The following is a 20,178-nucleotide window of genomic DNA, read 5'->3' as shown; positions in this document are numbered from 1 at the left end:
GGTTCTTCTCCTTCAAGTGTCAATTCCGCATCTTTGGAACATTCAGCCTGATCCCATTTCCAGGATTCATTTTCTTCAAAGATGATATCCCGGCTGTGAAAGACTTTCTTGTTGATGGGATTGTAGAGTCGATATCCCATGGTGCTGTCACCGTATCCTACAAGGATACACTTCTCTCCTTTATCATCCAGTTTTTTCCTTCTTGCTTCTGAGATCTTGGCGTAGGCTATGGAGCCAAACACCCTTAGATGACTCACACTGGGCTTGTGAGTACTCCAAGCTTCATATGGTGTCTTTGTATCAAGACTCTTCATCGGACACCTATTGAGCAGATAGACTGCACATAACACTGCTTCTGCCCAAAAACTCTTGGGCACATTTTTATCCTTTAACATGCTTCTAGCCATGTTAAGGATTGTTCGGTTCTTCCTTTCGGCTACACCATTCAACTAGGGAGTGTATGATGGTGTGAACTGTTTTTGAATCCCTTGTTGTCTAAGGAATTCTAGGAAAGCCTCGTCTTTGTATTCTCCTCCTTGGTCTAACCGGAGTGACTTGATGCGGTAGCCACTCTATTTCTCCACAAGAGTTTTGAACTCTTTGAACTTATCGAATACCTCTGACTTCCTTTTCAAGAAGTAGACCCATGTCTTTCTGCTGTAGTCGTCGATGAAGGTGAGGAAGTATCGATTCTGTCCATTTGAAAATGGTCTTAGTGGACCACACACATCTGTGTGTATTACCTGGAGCGGCATGGTTGATCTCCAGTCGGCTTGCTTTCCAAAGTTGTTTCTGTGTTGCTTACTCAAAATACAGCTTTCACATATCACATTTGGATGATGGATATTGGGTAAGCCCTTCACCATCTTCTTGCTTCCCAATTGTTTCAAACTTTCAAAGTTTAGATGCCCATACCTTAGATGCCATAGCCAGTCTTTGTCACTAATGATAGCGCTCAAACACCTTGGCGTATCATGTTGGATGACGAGTAGAAACATTCGATTCTTTGCCATTTGAACTCGAGTAACAAGCTTTCCTCGAGCATATATTATCACCATCTGCTTATCACTGAGGCTTATTCGATAGCCTCTCTCCACGAGCTGTCTGAGACTAAGTATATTAGTCTTCATGGCTGGCACATAGTAGACGTTGGAGATGTAAGCATGATCTCCAGACTTTTGTTTGATCAAAACATCTCCTCTCCCTTGGACTAGGATTTTAGAATTATCGCCGAAAGATATCTCCCCCTGAACTTTCTCATCAAGTTCAAAGAATAGGTTCTTTCTGCCAGTCATATGGTTGCTGGCTCTAGAATCAAGGTACCAAACACTCTAGTCCTGAGGAGTTGCATTGTGTGCCATCAGCATCAACGACTCTCCATCTGCATGATCAGTTTCGGCAAGGTTGGCCTCCTCACTAACCTTTTCTTGTTGTCGCCCCCAACATTCATTGCTATAGTGTCCATACTTGTGACAATTGTAGCATTGAATGTTTCTTTTGTCTACATTCAAGCGATTATTGTATCCTCCTCTTCTTCCTTGTCCTCTGCCTTGTGAGACATAGCTCTGTTGATTTCGTCCTCCTCTAGTGGGACCTCTTCTGCCTTTGCCACCTTTTCTAGAGTTAAAATTTCCAGAATTTCTTCCACGAGATCCTCGGTCTCGTCCTCTTCCTTGTTGTGACATCCCCCCTTTGTTGTATCTATCTGTAGTGAGGGACAACTTCATTTGGAGAGCTTGCTCCAGTGCTTTATCATCACTTCTTCTATTGACTTTTTGCTCATGGGCTTGGAGTGAGCCCACAAGTTCTTCTACAAACATTGTTTCCAAGTCTTTTGTTTCTTCTAGGGTCACAGCTATATAATCATATTTTGGATCTAAAGATTGCAAAATTTTTTCACAAATTCTCTCGTTATTGAGAATTTCTCCATTTCTTCTCAATTGATTTGATACTACCATTACTCGTGTATAGTAGTCTGTAATGGATTCAGTAGACTTCATTTTGAGAGATTCGAACTCACCTCGCAATGTCTGAAGACGAATCTTTTTTACTTTATCTACACCTTTGTGTGTTCGATGGAGAGAGTCCCAGACTTCTTTAGATGTCTTCGCAGAGGTGATTATTTCGAACGTGGCCTCATCAAGGCCTTGGTAGATTATGGATTTTGCCTTGCAATCTTTCTTTCGATCGGCTCGCAAGGTCGTTCTTTGAGCATCGGGCATAACTGCTTCGACTTCTTTTGATGGGCTTTCTCTATACCCATCTTCAATGATGTCTATGACATCCTGAGAACCTAGAAGGGCTCTCATTTGAATCGACCAGTTGTCATAATTCTCTCGGGTCAATTTTGGAATGACCGATTGGATAGTACCGTTAGCCATCAAATTTAATATATAAAAAATAGAGAGATGGGGACTGATTTTGGTAAATCTAATGCCACCAATAAATTCAAAAGATTGAAAAACCTTAGAAACCGGTTTTGGTTTGCAAAGAACCGGTCTAAAAATTACTGAACCGGCTATAGGAAATTCTGGCGAATTTTTAACCAACCGGTTTAACTTAACGGCCGTTTAACGGCGTTAATTTCCCTGTTACGCCACGTGGCGTTCTCTGCGCGTGCCGCGTGTCGCTACTGGGAGCGGGTCGGATGCGGGTCAAGTCTCGGGCACGGATCTGAGTTGCTGGTCGCTGGGCCGGGTTGCGGGTCGCTGTCCGGGTCGGATCTCACCAATCGGGCGAAGAAGACGCGTGTGGGAGCGTGAGGCACATGTGGCCATCTTCCGGAGTCTTCGTTGGCGTGTGCGGCGCGTGGGAAAAGCGCTGTCTTCGTGGGAGGCGCGTGGGAACGCGTGAAGAGTCCTCCGGTGTCTGTTTGAGACGTGGTTTTCACCTTTGGAATCGTCTTGAATCGAATTTCAAAATGATAGGCTCAATTTTGAATTTTGATCAACTTCAAAACTGGGAGAAAATCGGATGTTTTCTTTGTTTGCCTTTCTTGGCAGATTTCAGCGTTCCTGGACGCTCTGATACCACTGATGGGTGGAGAGGAACACTGAGTCACTGGATGTGACTGAAACTCAGTGAGAATAAATATCAAACAAGTATATTTCAATCTAGAAACAATAATACAGAGGAATTCAAAAACAAAATCTCTCGCTCACTCACTGCTTTCCACTCTCAACACACCACAAATTTATAATGCACACACACTCACCTATTTATAGCAATTACAGAAAACAAATAATCAACAATGGTGGGAGTTAAACTTCAAAGGAGGTGGGCTGGTAGGTGGAGTAGGTGCCTGCCAATCTTCAATGTCAACAACGATGGGCTGCCGGCCATCTCCAGATTCAGTCAAGGTTACTGTTTTCAACATTGAGTAGTGTTTTATTTAATCTGTCTCTATATTGTTATTGTGTATCAATTTTAGGGATTAATTGCTTCCATATAACTTGTGTATTAGTTTTAGGATAGATACGTTTCCATATTACTATCACATGTTTCCATACTAATTGACTTATTTTAGGCTTCGAATTATTTTCCATATTGATGTACATTTTTTTTAGGGTTGGATTGACATTGTATACTTATGTCGTTTCAATTCCATTATCTTGTCTTGTTTATTTCCATGTTGGTTCATATTATATTAATTTAGCTTTTAGGACGTGATTCACTACCTTGTTATTAAAAATCTCCTCTATTATTAACATTTGGGTTATTGAGGCTTTGGGTTATTATGATATATGTATATTATTGTGGTATATGTGTATTAGTATTCTAGTAGTATTGTCATAATATATGTGTATTACTATTGCTAATAGTGTGATATAGGTATATTATCATTCTAATAATACTATTATCGTACAATATTAGTACTTACGTGTTATGATATATAATATTAAAATATTGTCTTAACATTTATATGTTATTAATATTATGAGATATATATATATATGTATCACTATCATAGTAGAATAGTTATTACATGTAGTGTATTATCATTATGATGTATTAGCCTTATTATTATCACATATATTTTTTTATTTTTTACTATTTTCTATGTTTCTATTGTATTACAATATTTACTCTTTATAATATTTTTGTATTATTTTATTAAGTATTTTCGTACGTATATCCCTATGATTTTATTGCAGGGGGATGAGCCTTCGGGCATCACGTACCTTAAGCTCTAAGGGAATATATATGTATATATTATATTTATTTATTTATTTATTTATTTTTCATATGTATTTATAAATTCATAAAAATGAGTAATTTAAAGACTTATTAGATTAACTTAAGGATAATTTCAAATTAATTAGGTACCGTTCGTAAGAACGGGCGCGTAGGGGGTGCTTGTACCTTCCCCTCGCGTAACCGAACTCCCGAGCCTTACTCTAGTAACATAGACCCATTTTATTCCTAATGGGGTAGTAATCATGTGTTCTAACCACACTAAAAGGTTAGTGGTGACTCCGACATTCCCATTTTTTTTCCTGAAAAATTTTAAAATCGATTTTTATTTCGCCGCCCGGGGCACACGCGCTCCCGGGACGTCGCAACAGCCTGACGACTCCGCTGGGGACATGTAACACCCCAATCCCGAGGGGCCTGGGATATTAAATTTTTACTACTAATTTACAGCGGAAGCAAATAAACTCAATTTTTTTATTAAACCAGAGCACTAATTATCTATATTACAATCATTTATTTCAAAGAAGAAAAATTACACAAGTATAAATATCTGACATCATACTAATATTTCCAAATAAATCTTTATTTTTCTATCCCCACCCACATGCTTGCTAAGCCTGATTTCCAACATGCTCTTCATAGTTATCTGAAATAAAAATATGATTGGAGTGAGACGACGCTCAGTAAGTAAATAAGATTATTATTAGTGTGTGGCCAAAATGAGTTTTTTTTTTTTTTTAAATTTCGTAAAATAATATTTAATATTATAACTTAAAAACTATCTCTAGAATAAATATAAATTTAAAAATTTCTGCATAAAACTTTTACCATCAACTATAATAGTAAAATTTTTTTTTTTATCATATACTATAACTGTTAAATTAAACTTTTAACTTTAAAATTGTATAAATATTTAATGATAAATATACATATACTTTTCCTTATACGTTTTCTTTAGATCGTCATTTAAGCACTAGAATGATCCTTTTCATGTAAACTTACACTTTTCCTTCAAATCATCAGTAACTCTATACACGTAATTAACTATGTATAAACATATATTATAAAAACCACCCTTAGGCCTGTTTGCCGTAAGTCATGTTTACCCCCATGTTGTGCGGTCCGAAGACTGGACTTAGTTGGCTGGTTGACCAAACTAAATCAACGTACGTAAACTTTAAGTGAGATTTTTCTTATTAAGTCCTGATCCGGAACCAGGTGTGTACTCATGAGAAATTCACTAACATAAATAACCACTCTGTAAACAGTGTGGGTGCACTCTGATCCGTATAAACTTTAAGCTGCGGTACCGAGCATCTGTAACTTCAAACTTTCGTTGCCATAAGGGATTTTAAAATCATCTTATTATAATTTATGCAATTTAAAATAATATCGTAAAAATCTCATCTTTAATCATATTTTCATAAAAATGTAACCTAGAAATAAACTCAAGCCACACAATTTTTTTGTGTTAAAAATATATATAATTTTATTTTTGAATAGAAAGAAATGCTGAAAATTTACCTGAGGGGATTAGAACATTTTTTAACCCAAAAATAGATGCAAGTATATTAAAGATAAAACAGGTATAATCAAATACGCGTAAAAATAAACTCATGGAAATTTTATGGAACTAATTAACATAATTGAAATTTACTTATAAAATAAACTCGGGTATGAATTTTAAATAATAAAAAAAACTAACATAATCAAAATTTACTTACCTTCTTCTTTTACCGTGTGCTACGAACACAATAACTATCTTTAAGAAATGAGATCGAAAAGAGTGGGTGAGTGAGAACTTACTCAAAATTCTCTCTCCACCACAAATTCTTTCACTCACTAATCCTTCTCTTCCTTAGAAAATTATTGTGAAAAATGAAGGTTGAGAGTTCCCTATTTATAGGAAAATTTTGGGGAAGAAATGGAATTTATGAAAGTGTGCGGAGATGGGTGAAATTATAATTTTTTTAAAATTAAAAAATGGGCACGGGATGGGCAAGGTATAGGTTGAGTATGAGATGGGGATGGAGGCCATGTGAGAGTGCTTGCCACCATTCCTATTAAATAAATTTTTAATTAACTACTTACCTGATTAATTAATCAATTAGTTATTTTATTATTTTATTATTTTTCTTAATCATTATTATCATTATTATTATCATTATTATTATTTTTAAACTATTTTTAGTATTTATTTATTTTATTATTTATTTTTGAGCAAGAATTAAATTTGAATTTTGAAAACTCATGTGGGCCCCACACAACTTCGAGACCCGAATAGATCCTATGTAACTCGAATAATTCTTATATGATTTTATGCATCCTAAATATCTTTGAGACTCGTGTAAACCTCCATATGGCTTCGGGACTCATGTGGGCCCCACACAGTCTTGTGGGCCCCGCATAGGATACCTATATTATTATTATTTTATCATATATTTCTATAAATTATATTAGTCAAAACATTATTTTATGTACTTATTTATGTATATAAACAGTGTCTTGTGGCTCCGGGACTCATGTGGACCCCACATAGTCTTGCGTGCCCCATATATGATACCTATATTATTATCATCTTATTATGTATTTTTTACAAATTATGTCTGTCAAAACACTATTTTATGTGTATATACTTATTTACGTGTACAAACAGTGTCTATCCTGTTTATCCTATGAAATTCCATTTTGACCAAGCCGACCTCTAGGGAGCCACTGACCCGCAATGGTCTCTGAGCACTCGCTAAGACAAGGTCTTTCTTAGGCATCAAACATGGAATCAAGGATCCTACAGAAAAACACTTCTGTATTGATATTAACTTAATGACCATTTTTATTATTTTATTATTATTGTACTTTAATTATATATATTTTTGGGTCATCACAGGACATTAGAGAGTCGAGCCAGTAATTAATTCGAAATTATCCCAAGTTCAAATTTAATAAATCTTTTAAATACTCCTTATTTTGTGAATATTGTAATTTGTAAATAACCTTGATTAATTGTAAATATTTTATTTCCATAATTTACAAACAACCTTAATTAATTAAAAATATTTTGTTCCCTAATTTTTATTTATTTTTTGAATATTAATTGTAAATATTTTGTTTCCAAATATTCTGAATAAAACATATTAATTGTAGATATTTTGAATAAGCATATTAATTATAGATATTTTGTATACTAATCGTAAATATTTTGTTTCCATATTTTTTTTAAGTAAGCATATTAACTAAAAATATTTTGTTTCCAAATTTTTTGAATAAACATATTAATTGCAGATATTGTGTTTCCATATCTTTTGAATAAATATATTAATTGTAGATATCTTATTTCCTTATTTTTAATAGCATGTGAATAAATGTGGGGATAGTGGGATTAGGTTAAAATTTGAATGCACACACTTTCACGCTCTATACCCGAGCTTTACCTGTTAGGGTTAGATAGGGGTGTAATAGTGTTTGTCTCCACGTGGCAAGGCTTATAGGGACCCGCGAACCACTCCGCTCAATTTAAACTTTGTCCAAACCCCTTTGGGAGAGGATGGAGGTTAGATTGGGAACCTTTTTTATCAATAGGGATTAGAACTTACCCACACATACTTGTACATAGTTTTCCTTAACTAGGATAGAACCATGAAGAACCCTGTATATACGTACCTACCCTGGCGTGGGACAAGAATCACATCCTACTCCACGTATAGTATGTTGTATATATGTTGTGAGATATTTTGTATTATATCATTCATTTTACATCCATTTTATACTTACATACTACTTAGCCAGTATTCTGAAAAAGCCCAACAATGAGACCATGACCCATCTTTTCAAAAAATTAAACACTTGGCCCAAGCATTTTAAAATATGGGTCGGTCCAACCCTTTTTAAATAACTCGGGCCCAATTCTTTAAAAACAAACTTTTGCCCGACCTTTTCCTAAGTAAAAACTTGGCCTAGGCCTGATTTTTAGAAGGGGTCAAACCCAAATTTCAAAAATGGGCTTCGACCCTATTACCTAAAAAATCGGGCCAACATTTTCAAGTAATTCAAGCTCAATTCCTTTTCAACTAGGGCTTTAACCCATCATGAAATAGCTCGAAGTCCATATTTTGAAATACTTAAGGTTCAAGTGCACACTAAAAGTCCACAAGTCCACATTGAACGAATCCCACGAGTTGACTAGCCTAGGTCAACCCCAACCTCAGAACATAATCTGACCCTTCATAGAATCTGAGGTACATGGACCATCATCACGGAAAGGAAGGGCTAAGGGAGAAATTGAATTGAAATCATCACCCATCAATGGTTGTTTTAATCTTTGAAATGTTTCATTAGTGGAACTTTTCTAAAATCCTGGCTAAGTTGTCATTTAGGTTACATCGTATGCATGCACTTCATTTCATCTATAGTCATGCACGATAGGTTGCATGCACACTCATATCTTTGTTTGTATGTATAAGTACATTAGTTGCATCCATATATAAACACTTATTGCATACCCTAATCATGCATCAAAACACATTCACTCATGCAGTACATAATTGTACATTCATGATTCTAAAAAGGAAATTGTTGGTTTTCAGCTCAAAGAGGTCGTTTCAGTAATATAAAGTAATAAGTGAGACCACCACGCATCAGTACAATTCCAGGCGAAGAGCGAGAGAAATGAGTGAACAATTGGAAAATAGATTCCTAGGCCTAGAACAAGGACAAGAAGAGATAAATGATAAGATAAGTAAAGTCCTGGAGTTACTGATGAACAAAGGAAAGGCGGTGTAGGTTGATCCCGAAGTAGATGTGGACCCCACTCATCCCCTAGGGTTTACCCCAGATCATGGACAAACATCAATTCCACCACCTGAGGTCATGGGGGGTCCACTGCCAAATATGCCTCCTTTCATCCCTGCTATGCAAGCACAGGGGTTCCTAGTGGTAGGAACTCCTCCATTAGTACCTTCTGATATGGGGATGAATAAATCTGAAACTGAGCGTCACTGTGACGTACTAGAAGAACGTTAAAAAGCAATGGAAGGATCTAATATTTTTGATTCCGTTAATCCAAATGATCTGTGCTTGGTGCCAAAAGTCACCCTACCACCAAAGTTCAAAATGCCAGACTTTGAAAAGTTCGACGGGACCTGGTGTCCTCGAATGCATTTAGTGATGTACAGCCAACCAATGGCTGCTTACTCAGATGATGAAAAACTAATGATGCATTGTTTTCAAAACAGTTTGACTGGATCAGCTATCCGTTGGTACATTCAGCAAGATAAGGCTCAGATCCACACTTGGAAGGACTTGCCCAATGCCTTTATCACTCACTACCGCTATATGATGGAAATGGCGCCTGATCGAATGATACTACAAAAAATGGAGAAGAAATCCACCGAAACATTTAGAGAATATGCTTATAGGTGGAGAGATATATTGATCCAGGTGGATCCCCCGGTGAGTGACCGAGAGGCCATCTCCTTGTTCGTGAGCACATTAAAAGACCCCTACCACACAAATCTTCGGGGAGCAACTCCCCACGATTTTATGGATATTGTGGTTGCGGGAGGAAGAATTGAGGGCGATATCAAGGCAGGCCTAGTCAAAGATAGTGGCACAGAAACTAGTTTAGGAAAAAGGTGGACTAATAGGAAGAAGGAGGAAGAGGCACAAATGATACAGGGGCAGTTTAATTGGAAGAATTAGTACACCAGAGGTGGGAACCAATGGCCCAAGAGAAACTTTGGTTTTGAGCCCATGGTAAATCAAACGGCGCATACAGGCACAAGGCTCCAGATTGTTCACTCTGGTCCTACGTTCACCCCACCGAAGCAGCAAGCACAAGACAGGAATATGACCAGAAACTTCCGAAGGGTGGACCCCATTCTCATGACATATGCCGAATTATTTCCTCAGCTGCGGGAAAGGGGGATGGTATCTGCAATCCCTGGGATGCCCGTTGCGAACCCTCCTCCACAGTGGTATGATCCTGAGGTTTGTTGTGAATACCATGCTAACTCTCCCGGCCATACTATTGACCGTTGTTAGGCTTTTAAGCATAAGGTGCAATCGTTAAGAGATACAGGATGGTTAGCTTTTGATGACAAGCAACCAGGAGTCCAGGGGAATCCTTTGCCTAAACACGAGGAAGGAAGTGGTTAACATATCAAGGGCGTTCCCAAATCAATGGTTTCAGCCGTTATCCACCAAGGCTAAAGTGATGGAGTACTAAACTTTTGACTATCTAATCCTTTTCAGTTGATGTTCTTTTGTTTTCTATTGTTATTTGCTTTTTGTAATCCGTGGACGCCTGTGTCTCGGAATATTTTCTATATTCAACAAAATGAATTATGCATTTAGTTATCTTACTTGCATCATGAGTCCAGTTGCCAAATATTGTTTGCTTATGTTTCATGCGGGAATAGGGAAAGTAATATTGCCAGTATTCACAAGCTGGAAAGAGCTGTTAATTTTGAAAATTCAACCCAAGAGGCGAAAGTAGAGAAGGATGAAACAATCATCAAATTCAGATGTTATGAAGAAGTATCTTACTTTCCAAGGAATTCAATGAAGCGGCTATGCTGTTTTGATAATTTCCTATCAATTCATCACTCATGTTTTGATCAAATGATGGATGGCCTCTTTGGCTGACCAGTTATCCCTAAAAGAACCCAAACAATGATTTATCATTTGTCAACCAAGTTGAGCCTGAATGTTAAACCAGTTTTTTTTTTTTCTTAAAAGTCATATCTCCAGAAATCTAACTTGGGCATGGGTACCTTAGCGTTTGGCAAATCATTGGAGACAATAGCCATTACCAAAAGGATGGCAGGCCATTGTTCTGCTACCCAAAAGAAAGTCAAATAAGAAATCCCTTGCAAACCTTTTTTTAGCCTGAAAGATTCATTTCTTGATTAACCCGTCAAAGGATCACACCTCACATTGGGACAGTTTTTAAAAGATCGGTATCAATTGAAGTTCAAATGAAAATGAAGTCAAGATTCCTTTATAAAAGGAAAAATGAAAGTTGCAGTAAAAGAAGGAAAAGAAGATTAAAAGGGCAAGAAAAAAAGAAAAGCGGAAGAAGAAAGAAAAATAAGGGACTTACTACATATGTGATCTTTGACCAAATTACCCTTGATGAAATTGATGATTTTGAGCCTTATATAACCCCTTTCTTCTTTAACCTATACCCTTAGCGTACATTACGGTCCAAATGAAAGTCCTGACCAGATTGGTATAAATTGTTGTCTCAAATGATTTGTTACACTCAATATTGAGTCTGAACTACGTAATGACCTAATCCTGAAAATGTACGTAGGCAGCTTGTTTAAATAACAAGTTCGGTCAACATCTTGCAAAACACCTCAACTCGAACTGGGGGCATAAAACATTATTTGGGGTGGTATATTTGAGCCTTAGTTTCCCTTTTATTCTAAAATCCTACATCCCTAAGCCTATGTTTCGTCCCGAGTCTTAAAGACCATTTTGAGATCAAAGCATGAGTTGATGGAACTGCGGCAGTTGAAGAGAATGACAGTCATCTAGGTTAGGAAATCAACGTTATACGACTCTTGAATACTGGTATAAATTTTCCCCTATGATAGCATTGAAACATGGTAAAACATTTATTTTGTGCGGATGGCCTTTTGATTTAGCAAGTTGATGTCATAGTTGCATAATCATTCCTCATTCCTTAAAATAAAAAAAATAAAAAAATCCTTCTTACTTTTTAGAGCGTTAAAAGAGGATAGATAGTCAAAAGGTTTCAAAATCCCTAGTAGTTTCTACAACAAGAAACCTGTGGAGAAAGAGCAGCCTAACTGGGGCAAATGTTATGTGAAGTTTCAAAGAGAATCCAACAATAGAGCCAAGATCGGTAGCAGATGAATTTAACTGGGGCAAATTTCGAGTTGAGTTTCAGTGGGCTCTATTCAAGCGCCTTCTTATCATATTGGAATATGAAATCAAGGTCAAGATCAGCTGTAGATCCATTCAACTGGGGCAGATTTTGTGATTTTTATTTGAGCCAAGTAAATGACTTCCATAACCGGATAAATCAAAGAGATTGAGCCAAGATCAGTTACAGATCCATTAAAATGCGGCGAATTTCAAGTACAGATCAAATATGAGGTCATTGATCACAAGCGCATTGGGAGAAAAGATTCATGCATTGTCATGCATTACCCCAAATTTCACGCATTGTCATACATTTCATGTATTACTTAAATCTCATATATTGTTATGCATTTCATGCATTACCATACATCTTATGCATTGTCATGTATTTCATGCATCACCTAAATTTCATGCGTTGCCATGCATTCCATGCATTACCATACATCTCATGCACTGCCATGCATTTCATGCATTGTCATCCATTGCATGCATTACCTACATTTTATATATTACCATACATCTTATGCATTGCCCTGCATTTCACGCATTACCATACATCTTATGCATCGCCATGCATTGCATGCATTACCTACATTTCATGTATTACCATACATCTTCTGCATTGCCCTGCATTTCATGCATTACCCTATATTTCACACATTACTACACACCTCATGCATCTCATGCATTGTCATGCATTTCACGCATTACCATACATCTCATACATCGTCATTGTGTGTTTCATACATTACACAAAAAAATAAAAAAATAAAAAATAATAAAAAAAATGCATACATATAATCACAAGTTAGTAATATGCATATCAATAGCAACATATCACTGCATTATAAGTTAACAACACGCATCCATAGAGTAGCATATCATTGCATTCTAGCATCACAAGCAGCAATAGAGCACCCTTCACACTTGTTTTGAGCTTTCGAATGATTATTTGACATCCTTGATGGAGAGATTCCTGTTGTGTTTAATTCTGAGTTGGGGTAGCTGACCCCAAGTGCACATTGATTTACTTGGAAAACTGGGGCAAGTTGACCCCAGACACACATTGATTTAGTTTCAAACTGGGGTAACAGATCCCAAAGACAAGGGGATTCATTCATTGACATTCGGACTTTACCCCAAGTGCATTTTCCAAATAGAGTAACAACTTTCTAAACTTTGCTTTCACACCTTGTTACTGGTTGAGGTGGCTTGGATCATTATATCCCTAGGGCTCAGATTCTTACATTCGAAGCAAGCCATCATTGTGTCCTATGACTGGATCGTTGTATCCCTACGGCTCAGATTCTTATATTCGAAGCAAGCCATCATTATGTCCCATGGCTGGATCGTTGTATCCCTACGACTCAGATTCTTACATTCGAAGCAGGACATCATTGTGTCCCATGGCTGGATCGTTGTATCCCTACGGCTCAGATTCTTACATTCGAAGCAAGCCATCATTATGTCCCATGGCTGGATCATTGTATCCCTACGGCTCGGATTCTTACATTCGAAGCAAGCCATCATTGTGTCCCATGGCTGGATTGTTGTATCCCTACGGCTCGGATTCTTACATTCGAAGCAAGCCATTATTGTGTCCCATGGATGGATTGTTGTATCCCTACGGCTCGGATTCTTACATTCGAAGCAAGTCATCATTGTGTCCCATGGCTAGATCTTCGTGTCCCTACAGCTCGGATTCTTATATTCCAAGCAAGCCATCATTGTGTCCCATGGCTGGATCGTTGTATCCCTACGGCTCGGATTCTTACATTCAAAGCAAGCCATCATTGTGTCCCATAGCTGGATCGTTGTATCCCTACGGCTCGGATTCTTACATTTGAAGCAAGAGATCATTGTGTCCCATGGCTGGATCATCGTGTCCCTACGGCTCGAATTCTTACATTCGAAGCAAGCCATCATTGTGTCCCTTGGCTGGATCATTGTATCCCTACGGCTTGGATTCTTACATTCGAAACAAGCCATCATTGTGTCCCATGACTGGATCATCATGTCCCTATGGCTCGGATTCTTACATTCGAAGCAAGCCATCATTGTGTCCCATAGCTGGATCGTCGTATCCCTATGGCTCGGATTCTTACATTCGAAGCAAGTCATCCTTGTGTCCCATGGCTGATTCATCATATCCCTATGGCTCGGATTCTTACATTCGCAGCAAGCCATCCCTGTTTATCTTAACCTGGATTCTTACATTCAGTGCAAATCGTCTCTGGTTAGCAGAAATAAATAACTCTTGATTAACCTGAAAAGCCATAGAGAGTTGAATGGCTTAACTAAAATAGGTGTCTTTTATCTTTGCAGGCTTGTTGCTACAAAAAACGTAAGAGAGTTCCTACCGTTACATTGAAGCAACAAAGCCTACAAAGAGGGGTAACTGTAGACACCCTATTTTTGCCCTAACCAAAATGAACAAGGGGTTCCCTTTTGTTATTTTATTATTATTAGTATTTTTATTTTATTATCACTTTCTTATAATTATTTTTATTATTTATTATTATTGTTATTATTAATTTACTATAATTATCCTGGATTATTATTATTATTATTTTTATTTATTTATTTATTTATTTTTACCTTATTATTATTATAATTATTATTATTATTATTATTATTATTATTAGCATTAGTATCTTATTTTGGGTATTATTATCTTTAGTAATGTTATCATTATTATTATTATTATTATTAATTATTACTTTTAATATTTGTATTAAAACTTTATTTTTATTGGTATTATTATTATTATTATTTTACTGATAATATCTTTATTATTTTTATTTTTACTATAATTATTTATTATTATTTACTATTTAGTAGTATTATTATTATTATTACCTTATTGATACTTATATTATTATGATAATTATTATTATTATTATTTCCATTTTCATTACCATAAGAATAAAAAAAAATCAAATAAAATCAAAAAGGAAGTTATTTGAAAAGGGTTGGGCCGATCATGAGATCATCATAATAGGGCTCTACTATCATATATGACAATTTATATCATATAAAACTACAATCATCGTTCATTTCGTAAAACTGTAATATAACATAATAAGTACATACTTTTGTGAAAACATCTACTAGATACTAACTCTGTAGAAATCAGCGTATCATATATACCGTAGCTGGCTCGGTAAAAACTGGCGTTTTGTAAACTTAGTATTGAGCCGTCATATCTAAAGACTTGGCATATAGCCGTCATATCTCACATCTCGAATTATAGCAATTGCATCTCATCTCTTGGCATATAGCCATCATATCTCACATCTCAACTTATAACCGTTACAGTTTAGTATTTACACAAAACCTACTCATTTAATGCAAATTAAAAATATACTCATGCCACACAAGTTTTCATCTAGTAACTCATACATAACTTACTGCTTGAGAACATAAATACTGCTGGAAAAAATGGGATATGAGTATCTCCAGGTTGCTATTTTACTTAATATGATTATATTGCTTAATACGAAAAAAATATAGATAATCAACCCTACCATCTTTGGTTGATTTTAAAAAAAGCCTATGATTTGAAATAACAATCTTCCAACTGGTGAAAACATGTAGAAAGTCCAATACTATACTTTAAAGATATTATATTTAAGTTTACATGGCTAGTTTTGGAAATAAAGTCAGTTAACTGAACCCTAGGCCCGAATACCCTAGAAAAGTCATAACTGTTTATCCAAAAACCTTTTTAACACTTCATTCCATTAGAACTCATAAACATAGCTGACATAATATGATCTCTTTACCTATTTCCTGAAAATTCCCTTAACACATTTTTATCCATTTTGCTAGGCCTAATTCGCTCCCTGATCCTCATGGTAACTTCCGATCATTGAAACGGGCAACGAACGACAAAGGATCGAAGAGAGAGAGAGTGTGTGGGCACGGGTTCTAGAGAGAGAGAGAGAGAGAGAGAGATATTTTGATTTTTTTTTTAACAATAAAGCAATTGAAAATCTATTTATAAACCCCTTGACCCGATCAAATTCATCGACGAAATGACGCCTTCGTCGATGAACCACATAAGGTCGTTCGTTGATGAAAGAAGGGGCTTGTCAATGAACTCCAAGCCTGATATTTTTTGGATATTTTGGATCTCTTTGTCGATGAATCTCTGCATTTCGGCGACGAGTCACATGATGGCCTTCATCAACGAGGACATGAACCTTGTTGACGAAGCCTGCTGAAATCCCCTTTTTCTTTTTCTTATTTAATTTCCTTATTTTCTTGGTTTGGGTCTCTGCAATGTGCCTTAGTTTCTTTGCTCTAATTGCTTGCGTGGTGTTTATAAACCATTCATACAATGTTGTTCATTGTTTGTCTGTTTTTTTCTTTCTTGTTTTCCACATTATTTTCATCTTACTTGTCTTCTGGATGTTTATATATTGGTTGTTTTCATTGCAAAAAAGAAAAAATAAAAAAAGAAAATGATGTTTGTATTTGTAAGGATACGTTGGTTGCTTTGAGAAGATGTAATTTTTTTGTCATACCATTTATATTTTTTATGTTTTGTTGGGCCATTACCAATGTTATGATAAAGATTTATCCAAAGAAGCACAAGTTAAGCTAAATATTGCAAATCATATGCAAAAGATGCTTATACCTATAGCAAGAATATAGCTTTATTTATTCATTTTCTATTTTCAAACTTATTCTTTTCTATTGCCCTCATAAACAGAATTTGTGTACCTATAGCAATAATATAGCTTTATTTATTCATTTTCTATTTTCAAACACATTCTTTTCTATAGCCCTCATAAACAGAATTTGTGTACTTAAATTTCTGCTTACTTTCTCCTTCGTTTCATAATTTATTTTCTTTGATCATTTTAAGAAAGTAAATTTGCGAATATTTGACTATGTTTTGTGTTGCTGTTGTTCATTAATTAGTTGTTCTACTTCGTTTGTCACTTCTTTCTTTGCTACGTAGAAACGTTGGTGCTTTTCTCCTATTCTTAATTTGAAAGTACATTTAAAACCAAAAAAAAAAAAAACAAATACTACAAATTGTGTACAGTGCACATAATTTGACCAAAATATTTACTTTACTTATAACCTATTTTAGTAAACGTAATTCTACATTTCATTCATATTATTCTTCTCTAGCAGGAATATATATTTGTTTTATTTTGGTTGTTATAATCTTCTATGCTTACAAATTTATTTTCTTCTATTTTTTTGCAAAGAAGAGCCGAGGTCGGATGTGTATTGCCTGCTGGTAGATACGTTTAGGTTGTTGCATGTCTTAATCTAAATGTCATCTGTATGATGCAAAAAATCTTGTGAATTGCATGATTTTGTGACTTGTAGGTTTGGGAAATGTTTTATTTATAGATGACATGTTGCCGAAAATTTGTTAATTTTTTTTCAAAATAATCAAAGTCATATACCATATTTGTGAGAATGATTATAGTATGCGGAATGTAAAAACATTTTTGAAAGGGTGAGTGAAGTTCGAATGAATTTTGAAATTCATCTCTAAATTTACTTTTACATATGTTAAGTTAAAATTTTATCAATCATGCAATCATTTGCATTCTTTTTGAGTCCTAAGGAAGTCATGTAAACCATGGACATCACATTTTATTTTTTCATAGAACTATATTCTAATATAAATTGTTTGTGTGATACATGAACACATTACATTATTTAATGCTTACTATATAAAGCTCTTGTGCACTCATAAAATTCATTACCAGTTGAATTATTGTGAGTCGTATATTGTAAATAACAAAGTTTGGAGCATATCTCTATGGAAAGTGTCCTATTTATCGACGAAATGCTGCCAAAATTTTTTAAAACTTCTACAATTTTGGAAAACGTAATCCTATGGACTTTCATGCATATCATTGTCTTTACTTTTGAGTCCTAAGGTTGTCTTGAGCATATATGTATGATGCAAAAATCTTGTGAATTACATGCTTTTGTGACTTGTAGGTTTGGGAAATGTTGTATTTACAGATGGCATGTTGTCGAAAATTTGTTAAATTTTTTCAAAATAATCAAAGTCATATACCATATTTGTGAGAATGATTATAGTGTACTGAATGATAAAATATTTTTGAAATGATGAGTGAAGTTCAAATTGAAAGTTAAGGTATAGTTCCAAGAGGGGGGAGGGGTAAATTGAGTTATTAAAATTTTCTTTTAACTCTTATTACAAATTTATAACCTTTTGTTAATTTAGTGAACACACAAGTTTCTTTTAACTTCCAATGCTTAGTTAGATTAACCACAACTTAGATATCAACACAACCCAATCACTCTCAACAATTTCACTTAAACAAACATTAAACCATTCAACCACAATATATTCAATCAAGATATGATATGTAGTACTTTTGCAATTTTCAGCTTTTACAAGATCTCAAAGTAGAATTTGTTTGTCACCTTGTACATATGAATTTGATTCAAGCCTTGTATGAATGGATTGTGTTTCCTCAATACAAACCACAACTCAAACTTCAAATAACTCAAACTTTAAATAAACTTTTAGTTAATTTGTCTTGAGTGTTAACCAATCAACATACTCCCCTTTAGGTTTCCACAATTTATATTGATGAACCAACGCACTCCCTTTTAGTTTTCGCAATCCCAAAAACAAATTAAACCTTGGTTTATTTAATTTTTAGTCCACGTAGTATATATGATCAGGAGTTCAAATCCAATCTCGTAGTTAATATAAACAAGAAATTAAATGAGAGCAGGGAAAAGAGTGAGATCGAGAGTTTTTACGAGGTTCGTCTTATACCTAGCCTACGGCCTTGCCTTAGGCCAATATCACCTTAGGTTTCCACTATACCACTCCTTTCCAGGTAGAGCAAATCGTTACAATCCCTCCTTCAAGGTGGAGCCCCCTCTCTAAGCTACACCCCATGCTTGGTCACTCCTTCAATAGGCTAGAGTAACGACTCTCCAAGAGATAACCCACGCTCGATACAACGATCCAACAACCTGGACCGTCAAAGAAACTACAAGACAAGAACAAATTTTTTGTGTACAAGAGATGCTCTCACACAGAGCTGGTTAGTACAATCTAAATCACTAATATACTTCAAAGTAAATATCAATATGGAATGAAATTTGTTGGCCTTACAAGGCATAAAATCTTGTTTTGATGATAAAACATCAGAGGAACTTAACATACTTGGTTAAGTGATGATGTGATAGGACTCTGACTGAGAATACAAAGTCAAGTGCTCACAAAGATCAATGAAAGCTTATACTACAAAGAAAGATGATCAAATGAAGCTTAAAAGGCATAAATTCAAAGATGATCCAATAAAGTTTGAAGATCATGAGATCATGTATGAGAACTTGCTGAAGTATATTAAAGCTTGAAGATCATGAGAACATGAATAAGAACTTGCTAAAGTATATTGAAGCTTGAAGACAAAATGAAAGACAAGCAAGAAGACTTAAGTGGTTAGAATGTCAAAAGTCCTAAGAAGTCTTTATGTAAGTACTTCGTATTTAAATATCTTATGAAATATGTTGAAAGCTCTTCTAGGATTAATTATGGACTTAGAGACCTTATTTCCAAACCTAAAACTGTTTTACAATAAATCAAAGCAAGAGAGCTAATTGATTTTTGATAACTAAAATGAAAAATCTGAATTTGGTCTGCCCATACGACCGAGGTGCACCCTTAGAAGACTGAAGATGGACTTCAGAAGACTGAAGATTTCATTCATTCTACTAAAGAATTTTTTCAGAAGACTAAAAAATTAGTTCAGTCTACTGAATATTTTTCTAAAGGAATACAAAAGAGGCAGTACACCCTCAGAAGATTGAACCCTCAGTTTAGTCATCTAACCCTGTGTCCAATTCAAATTTTTCAATGTGTTAAGGAACATCAGAAGACTGAACCTGATACTTCAGTCGTCTAAACACTGTTAACGGTTAGAAATTTTAAATGTTTTAAATTTTAAATAAAGTTTTATTATACCCAAAAATTTATGAAAACTTGGGAGATACTCCAAGTAAACTTGGGCAATGCGAAATTACTTTTTTAACCTTATAAATATATGGTTTTGAAAAATCAAATTAATATAG

This window comes from Malania oleifera, chromosome 5 (assembly GCF_029873635.1).
Source record: "Malania oleifera isolate guangnan ecotype guangnan chromosome 5, ASM2987363v1, whole genome shotgun sequence".
Classification (NCBI taxonomy): domain Eukaryota; kingdom Viridiplantae; phylum Streptophyta; class Magnoliopsida; order Santalales; family Ximeniaceae; genus Malania; species Malania oleifera.
The sequence above is the reverse complement of the archived record's forward strand: the minus strand, read 5'-3'. Positions refer to the sequence as shown.